This window comes from Cupressus sempervirens, chromosome 3 (assembly GCF_028749045.1).
Source record: "Cupressus sempervirens isolate cs-2001-9-10 chromosome 3, ASM2874904v1, whole genome shotgun sequence".
NCBI lineage: Eukaryota > Viridiplantae > Streptophyta > Pinopsida > Cupressales > Cupressaceae > Cupressus > Cupressus sempervirens.
Window position 1 is genome coordinate 285537319 of NC_143120.1, and position 17807 is coordinate 285555125.

Here is a 17807-nt window from a genome sequence, read left to right on the forward strand (position 1 = left end):
CTAGAGATGATTTGATGGGTATGGTATACCATCGATGACAAACCCCATCAAACTATTGACTCTAGCTAGAGATGATTTGAAAAGTTTGTAATAGCATCAACAACAAACTGTGTCAAAATTTTGATGACTATTAGATTTTTCAACAAAAAAAAATTATGTTTTCTTTCTCGTGGATGGACTATATATTGGAGTCATCATCTTTACTTGATATCATCGTATAATCTTTGGATGCACCACTGATTACAATGAGAAGTAAGAATGAACTTGTTCAAATGAGTTTGATTCGATCTGACACTTGAAGTTTCATTAGAGGGTATTTGATCTACTAATTTGTTGATAGGGTTTTGAGAGGTGAAGCAAACAACATAGAGAAGCTTTGGAAGAAGTTGAAAATGACGACTGCAATGTATCACCCATGGGTAGCACCAGCTACCAATATAGAAAAATATGTTGACACCAAGTGCAAGGACATCATCTGGCATGCCAACATCATCACAGTGAAGCTCATTATAGACGTAGTTCAAACCTCACTAGGTCCCAAGGGCATGGAAAAGATGCTCTGCACCTCCTCAGGTGATGTGATTATCACAAATGATGGCACCACCATTCTTAAAAAAATAGAGGTAACTTAGCCAACTGTTAAAATGCTTGTAGAGTTTTCAAAATCTTAAGATATTGTTGTTGGTGATAACATGACAATAATTTTTGTTATCGTCAGTGTGATTCTTAAACAATGCATGATTTTTTTGTTTAAGGGTGTTCATCCTACCATTATGTTGGAGGCCTTTGATAGAGCCTTTGAGAAGGTCATCAAGGTTTTAATTGTCATGGCTATTTCTATTGAATTGATAGACTGTGACACTTTGGTGAAAAGTGTGAGCACTTCTTTGAATAGTAAGGTTGTCATCTAGTATTCTACCTTATTGGCCCTGCTTGCTATTGACATCGTCCTAAATGTTGTCAACCTTGCAAAGCTTGACATTGTGGATTTGAGGGAGATCAAAGTTTTTCTAAAATTGGGTGAGATTGTTGATGATTTAGAGATGGTTAAGGGTTTCGTGTTTGATAAGAAGGAAAACATATGACTAGAGGCCCCACTAGGATTGAGAATGTGAAGATTGGCATAATACAGTTCTAGATTTCACCTCCCAAGATGGACATTGAGCAGAACATTGTTGTCTCTAATTATACAATGATGGATAGGATTTTGAATGAAGAGAGGAATTATATTTTGGGTATGATAAAGAAGATCAAAGCCACTAGATGCAACATGTTATTGATCTAGAAGAATATTCTACAAGATGTCATCATTGATCTTTTACTATATTATATGTCCAAGGAAAAGATTTTGGTTGTCAAGGATGTGGAAAGGGATGAAATTGAGTTCATTACCAAGATGCTAAATTGTTCGCCCATTGCTAATATTGAACACTTTAGGGAGGAGAAGCTGGGGCATGTTGATTTGGTTGAAGAGGTTTTGATTAGTGACACTGACATGGACTGGGCTATCCAAAACTTATATGCATTTTTCAAAAAATCCCATAACCCTAGTCTATCACACAATTTGTTGTTGCATCAAGTAACAACTTTGAACTAGAAATAGTTGTTGTTTTTGCAAGTTTTGGTATAGATTATGAGGAAGCCCTAGCTGCAACTATTGGACCTTTAATTGAGGTTCCAGTTTTACTTTTACTGGTACATGTAAAAATTTCTTTTAAAAGACACTAATTTGGAGATGTTGCTACCAAGTCTAAAAATATTTGACATCAGTTGTGATAGCAAGAGATGCTTCTAGAACTAGAATGTATGCATCACTATTAGGTTTGTTTTGTTAAACTTATTTCATGGATGTTACTTAGATAGTGCATTTTGAGTCATGAGGCTAAAAATGGATGTCTTTCACTTGGTGTGCTAATTCATTAAGTTAAGCACCCAAGTTTGCATTTAAAATCATGATTTATCTATTTTGGACTTAAGAACTAGTACAGTAGCCTAGAACATTCATTAACAAGAGCATATAAACACATAACATTCAATAACATGTGAAATAAGGTATTTAAACATGTGACAACCAATTATGATTTAACTTTGGATCACCTACTTGATACATACATGGTTAAGTGCTACTTAACTATGTCCAAGGCTGCCTAACTATGTCTAAGGCTTCTACACATTGGAGGCATACTTCACCTACCAAGCTACCTACATACCTATATACACAAGATCAAGACCCTTGAACTACTCACTCTAACAAATATGTAGTTTTGGCTTCTAATTGTTTTGATGTATTTGTATTTCTATAACCACTGGTGAGCTTTACTCACCTAATATAGGTCTTTGCCATTATACACCCACTTAAGTGAATTAGGAAGTTTTCTATAATTATAATCCTGTAATACCCTAGTGCAACCTTTGTGTTGTATTTTATAGTCAATATAATGTTAACCTATATACATCCTAACTCACTCCTTATATAGCTATGTTTAAAATCTTATGACAATAATCAATGGGTCTAGATAGACCAGCCAAGTTAATGATAGTTGGGAATAGCTAATTATTCATTTTATTGTACCTAATTTGATGATAGATCTATAGGAATTTATAATCAATCTAGCTAATTAGCAACTACACCAATTGAACTAGGTTATGGCTTGTCACTTAGCATGGGTTGAGTGAGTTTTATTGTTTTATTATTTGGATTCTAGAATATGTATGCAGTTGGAACAATTTTTTTGTTGTGCTAATATGTAAGAAGCAACTTTAAAAAATCTCTCCATATATATAAATACTACAAGTTTTGCATTTTGTCATGTATTGTGTCTACATTTGCTTTACCATTTCTTAATTTATAAGAGTGTTTCAAGGTTGGGAACTACTTCAACATCCTTTGCATGGTTTAGAGGTAATGTCATTATGGCAGTGAGAATAACTTTAGTGAAACAATCCCTAACCCTAAGCCCTTTTATACATTTATTTTTAATGCTTCAGGGTTATAATTAATAATTACATGTCAACCCAAAATCTCAATAAAATAGGGCCCAAAAAAAATTTCCAAGGCAATGCCCTGAGCCCCAAAGAATTTATGAAGTATGTACAGTACTTTCCTAATCAGTCACCACAAACTAACAATCTCCCACTTGGGGACTGATCAAGCTCCACTCTAAATAATAATCTCCCACTTGGAGACTGATCCTATAGCTATGTCGCTACTCCATGAGGCTCCCACTAGATCAAACCACCCTAGATTCTATTGTTCTTTAATTCATGTTCAATCTAAAAGACCAACCGAAGCTGAAGTTCAGCTTCTCCCTTGTTACTACCTTTGTAAACATATTTGTTGGATTTTCATCTATATGTATCTTGTCTAGCTTTTATTGTCCATCCTCCAAAGTTGACTAAATGAAATGGTACTGCAACTGTATGTGTTTGGTCTTTGAATGCAAAGCTGAATTCTTTGCAAGATGAATGGCACTTTGACTATTTGTAAACAAATAATTATCCTTCTAAGGGTGTCCCAATTCATCCAAGAAGAACTAAATCCATATCATCTCCTTGGTTGCTTTTGTAGTAGCTACATATTCTGCCTCTATAGTAGATAAAGCATTAACCTTTTGTAACCTAGAAAACCAGTTCACAGCTACCCCATTAGTAATAAAGACATAACCTATAGTACTCCACCTAGTATCAATATCCCCTGCCAAATATGAGTCAACATAGCCTTGTAAATCAGTAGTAGAGCCCCCAAAGTGTAAACACTTATTGGATGTTCCTCTCAGATATCTAAGAATTCATTTAACTGCATTCCAATGCTCAATTCTTGGATGACTCGTATACCTGTTAACAACTCCCACTGCATGTGCAATATCTGGCCTAGTACATACCATAGCATACATTAAGCTTCCTACAACTGAAGCATAGGGTACCTTAGACATCTTATCCTCCTCTTCTTTTTTCTTGGGACACATCTCCTTAGTCAACTTCAAATGACCAGGTAAAGGTGTGCTGACAGCTTTAGCATTCTCCATAGAGAAATGTTGCAACACCTTCTCAACATAATCAGCCTGAGATAACGTCAATTTTATGTTCTTCCTATCTCTGCAAATCTTCATACCGAGGATTTATTTTGTTGCTCCCAAATCCTTCATAGCAAATGCATGTGCTAACTAGCATTTTAGCCCCTTAATATGATCCATGTTAGACCTAGCTACCACCATATCATCAACATATAAACATAAAATAATGTAGCTATCATCATTCAACCTCTTAAAATAAACACAATGATCTAAATGACACCTATTATATCCATGCTCATGTATAAAACTATCAAATTTTAGATACCATTACTGAGGTGCTTGCTTCAAGCCATATAATTTTTTCTTCAATTTGCATAGTAAGTTATCCTTACCTTTGACCTCAAATCCCTATGGTTGAGCCATATATATCTCTTCATCCAAATCACCATGAAGGAAGGTTGTTTTAACATTGAGCTACTCTAAATGAAAATATTCAGTAGCCACAAGACATAAAATAGTAAGGATAGAAGTCATCTTAACAACAGGAGAAAATATCTCATAAAAATCAATGCTCTTTTTTTGTGCAAATCCTTTCACAACTAACCTAGCTTTAAATCTTTTCTTACCTCCATCCTCTTCTTTTAACCTGTAAACCCAGTTATTCTATAAAGCTCTTTTACCTACAGGAAACTTGCATAAATCTCATGTCTTATTCTTTAGCAAAGAGTCCATTTCATCTTTCATTGCAGACTCCCACTGAATCTTAGTATCCACCTGCATAGCTTCATCATAACATTTAGGTTCACTAGCATCAGTAAGTAAAATAGAATACAAAGAGGGAGAAAATATTTTTGGAGGTCTAATTTTCCTTGTTGACCATCTAATAGTCACCAGTGTGTGTGGTATTTGTTGTTGTGGTTGTTGCACATCATGAGGAATGGCTAGAACATCATCTTTTGGAGTACCATCTAGCACTACATAATCATCTTCTATCTTCTCATGTTGCTGCAATAGATCTTTGTACAACACTTTCTCATTAAATATGACATCCTTGCTTCTTAAAATTTTATGATTTTCAAAATTCCAAAGCCTATAACCAAATTCATTAATGCCATATCCAACAAATACACATTTCTTTGACTTAGCTTCCAGCTTGGTTCTATTTTTAGAATCTATGTGAGAAAATGCTTCACAATCAAAGGTCTTGAGAAAAGAATAACTCACCTTCTTACCATTCGATGCTTTCTCTGGAATACCATAGCCCAAAGGAGTAGAGGGACCTCTATTAATCAAATATACAATAGTATTTACAACCTCTTCCCACATGTGTAAGGGCAACCCAACATGCAACCTCATGCTCCTTGCATGCTCCATTATAGTCCTATGGAGTCCTTGGAATAGTTTTTTGTCTACAAATACCATTAGTGGAGCAATAATCTTCAAATTCATGACTGCAATATTCACTGCCATTATCAGATCTGAGACATTTTAAATTTTTACTAGTCTCATTTTTAACCAAGCATTTCTATTTCTTAAAATTTTGAAATACATTAGGATTTTTTCTAAAGAAATAAACCCATACTTTTTCTAGTTGTGTCATTAGTGAATGTAACATAATAATGAAATCCACCAAGGGAAGATACTTGAGCCAGTCCCCATACATCTGTATGCACAAGCTCTAATTTCTCCTTTTTGTTTTCCTTCCCAGTCTTCACAAAACTCACTCTCTTTTGTTTTCCATACACACAACTTTTACAAAAATTCATATTACCACATTTTAGACCTGGTAAAACTTTCTTTGAATGAATTACTTTCATACCTTTCTCACTCATGTGGCCAAGTCTATTGTGCCATAGCATTGTATCAGAATCTATAGTAGCTATTTGTTCTCCTTGCTCAACTACAGCAATTATTCCTGAACATTCATTTTTCTCTAAAACAATTAAAGTAGAAGGAACAATATGACATGTACAAAGATATAAGATGCCTACTTTCACACCTTTTGCTACTACAAGGGAACCTTTTGAAACCTTCCAATTTTTATCATTAAAAGTAACTACACAACCCTCATCAATGAGTTGCTCTGCTAAAATTAAATTCCTACTCAGCCTTGGAACATGTCTTACCTCATTTAGTAGCCAATGATTCCCATTCTACAACTTAATCTTAATTTTTCCCTTTTCAACAATTTGACAAGGTTCATTATCCCCCAAATAAACAAGTGCAAAATCCCCTTGGACATAATCAATGAAATAACTTCTATGAGGTGTGGCATGAAATGAAGCACTAGAATCTAAAACCCATGAATCATCAACACTTTCTAAAGATAGAAGCAAAGCATCCTCTTCAAATTTTTTACTTACCACATTTGTCTCCTTGTCTCCATTTGGTTAATCTCCTTCATTTTTCTTTCGATTCCAATAATCTTTCTTTTTATGCCCTGGTTTCCCACAATACCAGCAATCGTTTGGTCCTCTCAATTGAGACCTCCTCCCCTTTGACTTTCCTCTTGATTTTCCACGATTTCCAAAATTACTTCCTCTCTCAGTCATTTTGCCTCTACTTCATGCATTCAAAGCACTTCCTAATGTAGATCCACCTGAGGTTTTCCTACGAGTTTCCTCACTCAAAACAACACGGATCACATCATCATATTTTAGGGTACTAGATCTAGGAACAGAATTACTCACAGCCATTACCAAGCCATTCCAGCTTTCAAGCAAAGAACACAAAATCAAGAGAGCCCTAATTTCTTCATCAAAATTGATACCCATAGAAGATAACTAACTAGTAATAGTATTAAACTCATTTAAATGATCTGCAACACATCCACCTTCTACCATTTTCATATTAAATAAACGCTTCATTAGAAATACCTTGTTTGAAGCAGAGGGCTTTTTATATAGTTTCGCTAGGGTTTGTATCAATTCTTCTATCATCTTCACTTTTGTAATATTAAATTCCACTGATGGTGCCAAGCATAATCAAATGTTTCCAAGTGCCTTTCTATCTAAAAGGTCCCATTCATCATTTGACACAGATCCCTAATTCTTGGTTTTGTCTTCCAACGGCTTCCATAAATCCTTCTGATATAGATGGTCTTCCATTTGCATCTTTCATAACTAAAATTTCTGCCCATTAAACCTTTCAACCCTCATCTTACCCTCGTCTACCATCTCTCCCATCCAACCGTGAGACTCCCACTCAACCGTAAAACTTTCCTGCAGAGGATCACTAAAAAATAACCTCGCTCTAATACCACTTGTTAGGATCAAACCATGGACACAAATAACAATTACATGCAAATATAAACAATATTAGAAAATAATAGATCACACAGAAAAGAACAAGAGACACCAAGATTTAATGTGGTTCACCCAAACTCTGGGCTACATCCACAGAATAGCAAGTCCAATATTTTTATGATCCAGTGATTACAACTTGATTATAATCTATAATCCCTTATATCTCAATACCGCCATAAGAACCAATTTTTGCATCACCTTATGAAACTATCCCTAACCATAAGCCCTTTTATACAAGTTTTTTTACTGCTATACAGTTATAATTAATAATTTCATGTTAGCCCAAAATCTTGATAAAGTAGGGCCCAATTTTGTTTTTGAATTTATGAAGTATGTACAGTACTTTCTTGATCAGTCACCACAAACTAACAAATGTTCCTATATAATTCTTTAGACTTAAATAAGACAAAGATTACGCTAAATATATCAGGTAGTGGACATGAAGCTAAAGTGATGACAACACTAAATGACATGTACAGGAAACTATTTGGGAGTGGCAATTAAAACAATACAGATATGTATGACATAAATACATAGTTTGAATAACCTCTCAATCATCATCCAATACATGGACATCCATGTTGGTGTTGAAAATGATTAGAAGAGTAAACATTTATAGTCAAGACTAGGACAATTATATTCAATAGTGTCGTTGATGCTCCAAGATAGTGATATAAAAACAAAGACAAGATTTTGAATGAATAATTCATATATAATATAAGAAAATGGATAATTTTTCCACATCATGTTAGGAAGACAATTAAAAATTTAATAAAAAGCATGATAATCAAAAGATAGAGTCATAATAGGGGGTAGAAGAAATGATCGTGATTCTAGTGATACATCTAAAGGAGGTTTGAATATTTATGAAATAGAATAGTGACTTACTGGTTCAGTAAGAAATGAGACACTAGTGTTTGTGTTCAAAATAAATGTAACAAAAAAAGTTTTTTTGTAATCTTAGGAAACTATTTTGTAGAATGTTATGTTCTCTTCACCATTAGACACCCAATTTCCAAGAGACAAGTTCCATATTTCCTATGTCATCTCATATTGTAAATAACTATAGCCTCTATCTCTCTAGATTTTGTGCCTAAATAGGCCACATTTCAATACAATATTTGTATAGTTTGTAACTTTCCATTTCAAGGGGTTGATAACGCTATTTTGTTTCTTCCATTTAAAGCTCTTTATGTTGTATAAAGTTCTCTTACATATGTGCATTTCTTACAAACAAGGTACTAGATTGGTTTAATGGCTGATGCATGTCATTATTCTCATGTGTTTGAGTCATCCAAGTGAAAACTTTTTAACAATTGCATATGTACTTGTAAAAAATGTTTATCTTGAAGGCTTAGTGTATCATGTGATCAGAGATATTATAAATGTATTTTTTTGTTTTGTGCCTGTATCAATTCAAATCACTTTCCTCTAACCTTTGCAGAAAAACCTTTGTCTAGAAAGGTTAACTACCTCTTCAAGTTTGAAAGAATGTAGTTGGCTCATCTAAATCTTGAAAAATGCATACAAGAATGGTGAAGCATTAAAGTTGAAGGCACAACTATGTTCAAAGTGGAAAAGAAACATGGACATGTAAAAGAAAGGATCAAAAATTGGAATAAGGAAGTCTTTGGAGACATTCTAAATGAAAGTGGAAACCCAAAATGATCTTAAAATTATGTAGGATCAAATTTAAGAAGAGGGTTACATTGAATTTTTAATAAATTTTGAGAATGGCATTCTAGTCAAGTACCACAATATAACATCTAAAGAGAAAATATTCTAAAGGAATAGATCGACAAATTTATGGTTAAAGGTTTTTAGTTTTAGTTAGAAATTCATTAAACTATTTTTTTCTACTTCATCTACCATTGTGTCAATGAATGGCATGTCTTCTAACTTCTTCAAAGCTTCATGTAGTATCAAAAAAGGTGACACCATTTCTCCTATCTCTTTTATATCATGGTGGAACCTTTGCGTAGATGTATTGAAAGATTTGTTCAGGATGGAAAGATTTAGGGTCTCCATCAATTTCCTAATTTTTCTCCTTATTCTTGAAAGAATTTTTTTTATGACACTATCATGATGCAAATGTATTTTGTCAAAGGGGCAAAAAAAATGACGATTTATCTTTCTTCCTATACTTATCAATTGGACCAAAAGTTCCATTTTCTTTATCAATAATCCAGAAGAGAGATGAAAAAGAACATCTAAAATCCTTGATTGTAAGATTTTTTTATTTTTCCTTTTTCCTATCTTGGTATCTCATTAGGGATCAAGCCTTTTAATTCTTTTTGTTCCATTATTGACTGAATTAATAGTAAGTTGACTGGTTAGAAAGGATCCCTTTTAAGTCAAGCTAGGAAAATCCAACTTTTGAAGTCTATTCACCGAAATATGCATGTATATGCATTAAGCCTTTTATCTATTCTTGTTAAGTATGCTAATAAAACTGAAAAATCTAGGGGTAGTTTCTTTGAATGGACATGGAGGAGAAGGTTCATTTTTGTTAGTTTTTTAGGAAAATTCTCACAAACCAATTAAGAAGGGATGTATTGACATCAACACTATCAGAATGATTAACAAATTTCTTCTCTCTGAACAAATTTAGAAAATATTTAAAGAGGAAAAAGAATGGAACTCTCTAATTAAGAAAAAATATGTCTTTGTAGCTCCTAACCTTGAGGATTACCTCTATTTAGATGTTTGGATTAATGTTTACCAAATCTAGAATAGTATTCCTAAATATAAGAACATGTTAAGCAAGGGAAAAGATGGACTCTCGGTAATGGAAGGAGGATCAAGTTTAGGGATGACAATTGGATTATGGATAATCCTATTTTTGAAGATCTTATCTTCTTCCAACATGTAGAAATATGCAAGAATTTAATAGGGATTGAAATTAGAAACTACTAGAGAAACAATGAATGAATTATACTTAAGGATGTGAATCTTGCTTTTCCTCCTATTAACTAAAATCCAAATTCCTATTTTACTAGACTAAGTCTTAATGATAATATGTTCTGCAATCACAATTTCAATTGAAGGTTATTTGTTTACTTTATTCTATCTATGAATTTTAAAGACTTTGAGAGTTCATTTTGGTGTACAGCTTGGATTAACTCTTTATTTCCTAAAATAAATATCTTTTACTAGTTGATCTTTCAAAATAAGGTATTGACTATTGACAATTTATGCAAGAAAGGATCTACTCTTCCTAATCGATCATGGACAATATATATGATTTCATCATTTTTTTAACCAAATATGTTTGGACTACTATTCTTTAGCCTAAATGGCCCTATGTGGGAAAATATTGCTTATTTCTTACTTAATTAAATTCATGAATCCTTTCAATGAGTCTGCTATGTCTTCTCATTGCTTGGGATGCTTTGTTCAGCAACCTTAGAAGACCATTTTAATCCACATTAAGGGTACAGTAGTGTCTTGTTCCATTTGTTGAATTAATTTTCAAGTTTTAAGGTAAGTGTATATTTCAAGCCTCAAGGTCAATTTTCTTAAGGAAATTTATGTACTTTCTAGTCTTGGGTCTAACAAATTTCATGGTCTCCTTTAAATTTCATCCTCTAACAAATTTTGCCAACTGCAAGCTTATTAGAATTTTTCATATTGTGCAACTTTATAACCAATCCCTAGAGTTTGGTGAACCATCATAAGTTTTATTTTTCATCTCAAAACCCTAATCAATCAATTTAGGGCTTTTAATGTATTCTAATAATATTTACATGTCGAAGACATTTCATCGCGTTCATGGGTATCTCTAACGGCCAGTCTATAGAGGCTATTGCTATGTGAATGAATCAAGTTCCTCTAATGACTAGTATATAAATACAAGGGTATCTCTAATGGCCAGTCTATAAAGATACCAAAGAAGTGGAGAAATAATAAGCCTTGCAAATTGTTTTCTAAAAACCCTTACCTTCAATAGTGCTGTAAAAATCTTTGTGAAGCTTCCCTCTCGCCCACACTTTGCAGCATGAATAAATGAAGTTTTACTTTTCTTTTTTTGTTTATATCCTCAACAACGTCAATATTTTGATACTAAACTTAATTGTCATCAAATTTTCAACATTATCAGGATCATATTTTTTTTTAATGAATTTGACAAGCCAAATTGGTCTATTGTCAAAAATGGCCCCCAAATGTACTTGTGAGTTGATTAACTCCTTTACTATTTCTTTTTTCACTTAACTCTTATTGATCTTCCTTCTACTTTTCTTGGTTCACCTTGCTTCATTTAGCTTCAATAACTTTGCACATTTATCTTCTTTCTCCACCAATTCCACCAACAATCAGCAACTTAATCAACAACCAAAAACTTAATCATCTCCTTAAATAGTAGTTTCTCTATTTTCTAGATTCTTCCTAATTTTGGGGCTTATCCACAGTTATCAATCTTAGATTCATTGTATTTAGTCACTTTGAAAATAGAACTTCCATAGAAATTTGTGCTCACCCTTATCCTTCTTCAATCTCCTTCATCAAATCTTCATTGTAATTTTCTAGTCATAGATCTTGTAACAAACATTGACTTTAGTCTTCAAATTGTTGAAGTTGATGAAAGATCAACCCCATAGCTCTCAAGAATCACCTACATGCAAACACCTATCACAGAAAGAGAGAAGAAAAAGCTATGGAGGCTGCAATTCCCATATCCATAGATGAGACATTCTTGATGAGCGAAAAGAGAAATTGCTATTACCAAAATTAAATTAGTTAATAATTACAAAGAGAGATCATCCTTATAAAAGATATTGAAACCCTAAAAAGGTATAACCTAGGTTGCATCATAATAATTAATAAAAGAATTAATTATTAGATGCCTAGAGTTTAGCTGAAGAAAACAAGAGTTAATTAGGAAATATCTAATTACTCTAACACCACCCCCCCCCCTAAGATAAACTTAGGGAGTAGCTAAAAACCTAGGAACTACTATAGAAAGTAGATTTGGGTCCTAGCAAACAAAGCCTAATGAGGTACCCAAGCACAACCAAATCTTTGAAAAGAGGAGAAATAGAGAAAACCGCATGGGAAAAACCCTACTCCTAAAAGAGATGGAAAACATGCTGAAAGAAACTAGTGAAGGACTAAAGAAGCCTCCAAACTAGGGAATGTCCCAGAAGATAGGAACAAAAGATGAACATGAAGAACGCCACTAAAGCATGTAGACATTGAAAACCTTTGTCAAAATTAACTACTGATCTAAAGAACCTCCATTGAAATAGAACCTAATTGGGTAGAGAATACTATAATCTGCATCGAATCAGGAGGCACACAAAGGAAAATAAATAGACTCAAAGATATAGATGGCATAAAACACCAAAGACTGAAGAATTGATCAATCAAAAATAGAAGATTACAAAAGTCAAAGTGAAAAAAAGAGTTTCTATATGGTAAATGATCTGTCTCACCAAAATGCATAGGTACCCAACACTACATCTTCCCAGTACATAGGAACAAAAACTAAATACATAGTTCACTCCATCAAACCAAGGAAGCATGAAAAACAACAAAATAAAACCCCTAATGTAGACAAGGGTGAGGTGATAGGCAATTAGAAAAGTGAGCCAAAAGAACTGCATGTCAAGGAACCACAATCAAGATACACAAAAGAGTACATATGTGTGTACTGAGGTGATCAATCTTAGACACGTCATGAGGCTAATGTCACTTAGGGAAGCTCACTGAAAAAAGGAAGATCGCAAACACAGGAAAACATCAACCCCCCATGGCACTTTAATCAGAGTAGTGAATGTACAATACGAAACAAGATATAATGAATCCCAAGAATAAAATAATATGCATGAGAGTCCTTATATGACACTACTCGAATTAGAAGGAAAAATAAGGCAAAACTATTGAAATGAAAATATAGATGCAATATGGCACTTTATCTCAGTGTGTTTGCAAGAATACATAAGAATTATATCTATATAGACCAGAAGAGACATAAGACTAATAAAATAGATAGTACAAGTCATGAGAAATCATCTAAAGCAACAAAATTGATCCCCAAACCTGAAATAACCAAGATATACACCAAAATGCAAAAATGCAAAAGATTGAATAGAATGTTCCTAGACCAGAATCTAGAAAAAAACTAGCTTCTCTAGAAATGTCTTGGAAAGATCTTTCCAACAATATAAAGAATTCCCAAATTGGAGATCGGATGCTCAAGATATGTCTCCAGGAGTGCAAAAAGGAACTCCTAAATTTGATGATAGAAAAAGCCATCAAAAAAGCATAAAAACAAAAAACTAACTATACCACTATGATGGGCTTGGAACTAGCTTTTTGATGATATCTTGTTTTTAGAAAATGAATTTTGTATGCTCGAGATATGAGCAAAAATGTGAAGGTAGGTCCAAACAGAGCCTAAAGAGGTGATAGAAGTGTTGATGCAATGTTGACGTTAGCAAGTGGTGACCATAAATTTGATGGCCAAACAACCATCAAGGCAAAAAATTTCATTAAAATGACCCCTGTAAAAAAAATCTAATCATCAGAAACACTATGTTGGATCAAAGAGTCATTGCCAAAATAAAAATTCGGTGGCCAAAATAAAGCATATGCCCAAAAGTTTTATTTAAAAAAAAAATTTTTTGATCCAAAAAACATTTGTATAAATTTAAATCCACCATTGAAATTACAAGACACCCATGAAATTGGTAAACCTCTTATGAAAATGCTAAAAAATGGGCATTCAAAATGCAGAAACTACCAAAGTGATTGGAGGGAAGTGCAAGTAGGTGATGTCAACAAGCAGTGGGTTGACACGTGCATATGAACTAGCACAACTACTACTAACCAATGCAAAAAAAATCCATTGAAAGATGAGAACCACCAAAATAGTGAAATTATTGTAGCTGCCATAAAACTAGCATGCAAACACGAACATCATAGGGCGTAATTGGTGTACTCATGCAAGGAGTTCGATAAAAATTTCCCAAGAAATATGTCATCATGAAAGCCCACAAAATCCCCATATTTCTCCAATTTAACCAACACTTCCATCAATCCCACAAAATGCATGAGAGAGCACCAAAAATGGTGATTCAAGAAACAAGAATTCTCCAAAAAATACGATTTGACCTTGGCATGTGCATATGACTGGTGGAGCTAGGGAAGTGTAGCAAGGACGTCTCACAGGTCCATCAAGTATGATTGTGGCAAAAGAAACCACCATTTTTTCCAAAATTGGTCACACATATCAAAAAATATGGGCACTAAACAATGCGAGATGTGCTTCCAAAATGAGCAATCACCAACTAAAGCATCGATAAGAAATGTAATGAATAGTGGAAAATGTGCATGCATTCTGATTTTAGTGAACCCAAGTGCATATGCCAAGAGGTACATGCTCTAATACCATGTTGAAGTTGATGAAATATCAACCCCACAGCTCCCAAGAATCACCTGCATGCAAACACCTGTCACAGAAAGAGATAAGAAAAAGCTATGGAGGTTGGAATTCCTAGATCCATAGATGAGACATTCTTGATGAGAAAAAAGAGAAATTACTATTATCAAAAGTGAATCAGTTAATAATTACAAAGAGAGATCCTCTTTAAAAAGGATATCAAAAATCTAAAATGGTCCAACCTAGGTTGCATCATAATAATTAATAAAAGAATTAACTATTAGATGCCTAAAGTTTAGCTTAAGAAAACTAGAGTTAATTAGGAAATATCTAATTACTCTAACACAAACTTCTCCAACATTTGCTATTTTCATCATAAGTCAGCCTTAGATTCCATCTTTATAAAAAAATTATTCCAGTTGTTACTCAATGGACATAACATTACAGTTGGGTAATACATCACTCGGTTAACACTAAACTTGCTTAGTTAACATTGATCTTTAACTTTCTTTGCCAACAACTTGGTGACAACTATAGTCACTTAGTGAACATTGTCTTCCTTATTTCACTTTGTCACTTGGTGTACCTTGTAGAGCTCATTACATTACAAGAAAAATAATAATCAAACCCAGATTACATTATTACTGTCCAACTCATTCAAGTTCCCATTGAATATCATACTTATCAACTTTGTTATCAGCCTACTTTCTTCAAATCCTCTCCATCAATCAAATGATATGGAACTCTACTGAATTAGCATGATGTCTAATCAACTAAGACTTAACATCAATAACAACATAACAAATCATATGACTATTTTGCATACATTAATAGAATTCTCAATTACATCATCAATTGGGGTTAACACCATATCTACCTTAGATTTCCACACCTAAGAATCCAAAACAAAGGTACCAAATTGAGATGCCTAGGTTGGGCTAGCACAAGAAACCCTTACTAGAGAAACCTCATTAGATACAGAAGGCACAATGTCAAGACTTTGGATAGAGCCAATAACTAGAGTACCACTAGAGTATTGTTGAGCACATACACCAACAACATGAGTACTAGCACTCTACTAGAAAGAGACATCACAGATATAACCATAAATTTTCCCTTGAGTTGAACCAACAAGCATCGCACTCTCCATATGCTTATAATCAATAGAAGCATCATCCATCACAACAAAAGAAGGAACTACAACCCTATCATGGCCCTTATCAAAACTAGTAGCCTTTGTGGGAATGTCCAGCATGGGAGAGGAATTTTTCATCATTGTGTAGTACTACGAAAAAGCCCTCTTCCACCAAGAGGATGGTTTCTTAGTTTTAATTTTTTTACTTTCACATTTTTGCCACAATATACCCAGTTTTAAAATATTTTATGCATATAAAAGGAAGAACTTCATAATCTAGAGATTGAATCCAAGATCCTTTTAGAGTACATAGTATAATCTCAATCGGATGGCCTTTAGAAGCAACTATATCACAACAAGAATCCCAACATAAGTAGAATAAAAAAATATCAAAAGAATATGAATCCACCGTTAGGAAATCCCCTAAGGCCTCTCTAATTTCCTTAAGAATAGGTTCCAACTAGAGATGAAGTGGAAAGTTAGGAAGTCTTTACCAAATTGGTGTCTTGAAAAAAGATTCAGTTGATGGGTTGAAATCATGATAATAGGGTTTACCCATTAAATGAAAGTGGTTTTCCCAAGTAAAGAAGTGATCACAAAGAATGGCTCTTCTATCCTCTGGATTGTCAAATCTAGCAAAAAAAAGCTTTTTTCAAAGGAAAGAAATGAATAGAATCTATAATATGAGGTTCATAGTGCTTAGAGATCCAAGCATGGAGCCCTGGAAGTGTAGGTAAAAAACCCCCAAATTGGAAAACAACAATGTCCTCAAAGAAGGCCTTAGACCATTACTTGATATCTAATATAGTCTCTTCATGCAGATTCAATAATATTAAACTATAGGTGGGAAATGGTTGAGAAAAACTAAATTTGTAGCAACTTCCAAACCCCCACCATTACACGGAGATTGAGTATAGGAAGTCCCTTTCTTAACACTCAACAAACCATCTCTAGCGAGCACCAAAGGAGAGCCTGAGCAACTAGACCCACATGAAATCTCCACTTACAAACACTCAAAGGGGTCACACATGGGCACCACATCACCAACTACAACAATTAAAACCAAGAAAATGGCAATGTTCGGGTTTTCTCCAATACCTACTGGGGAGATATGCACCCATGCACAATAACTACTAATGATTTAAAATTTAGGTGAGTAGAAGTGGAAGCAACACATGCAAGAGCATTTAATTGATAGGTGATGTTACATTTGGATAACATTATACACATGAATTTTGTGATATTTAAAGAAGTGGATTTGAAGGTTGTTGTTGAAGAATAGTTCTTTTTGCACTTCCATCTCTCTCTTCTTCTTCTTTCTCTCAATTTTCTCACATGTAATAGCAACATGGACATTATCAATGGATTAAAAAAATCCATGCAAGCTAATTAGCGACTAGTTTAGGGGTATTTTTGCACTAAAATCATTGTAATTGTAGATTTTTTCAACCTTATCTCCAAATTGTAGTTTAGAAGTTGCTTCTCTATATAAGCACACCTATGAAATGTATTATGGGTCAATAATTTTTTCAATAAAGTGTGTAAAATTGGTGATAATATTCATGATGTTTTGATTCCCTCTTGAATGTTCATTAGATTTTCTAGGGTTTTTTTTACCCCCACAATTTCTTAATTGTGACAAATTTGAGAGAATATTTCTACTGTGTGTTAAGATCAATTTGTCTCATGTGCGTATATTAGAAGTGGCTACACGATTTGATGAATTATGAAAGATCATTCACCTAAACAAGTTTTCCCTCAACAATTGCACCTGTGAAGCTTTAGTTTTGCTAGTCTAGGCTACGTAGGACTTCCTTCATCTTCTTGATGATATAATTTTCAAAGCAATTCACCTATGGATTATCTCTATTTAGGTTTTCATTTAGTGTAATTTCCTTACGGTCTTGTTACCCTTATCTCATTTGCAATTTTTTTCTAGCAATTGGCTAAATTAGGAAATTCCATCATAGTCA

The 17807-nt window shown here is 33.7% G+C and overlaps 1 pseudogene; it reads left to right on the forward strand.

The window, feature by feature from the left end:
* The first annotated feature begins 392 nt into the window (after positions 1–392).
* On the forward strand, positions 393–1597 carry LOC149566067 (T-complex protein 1 subunit delta pseudogene; annotated as a pseudogene).
* The last annotated feature ends 16210 nt before the right edge of the window (positions 1598–17807 follow it).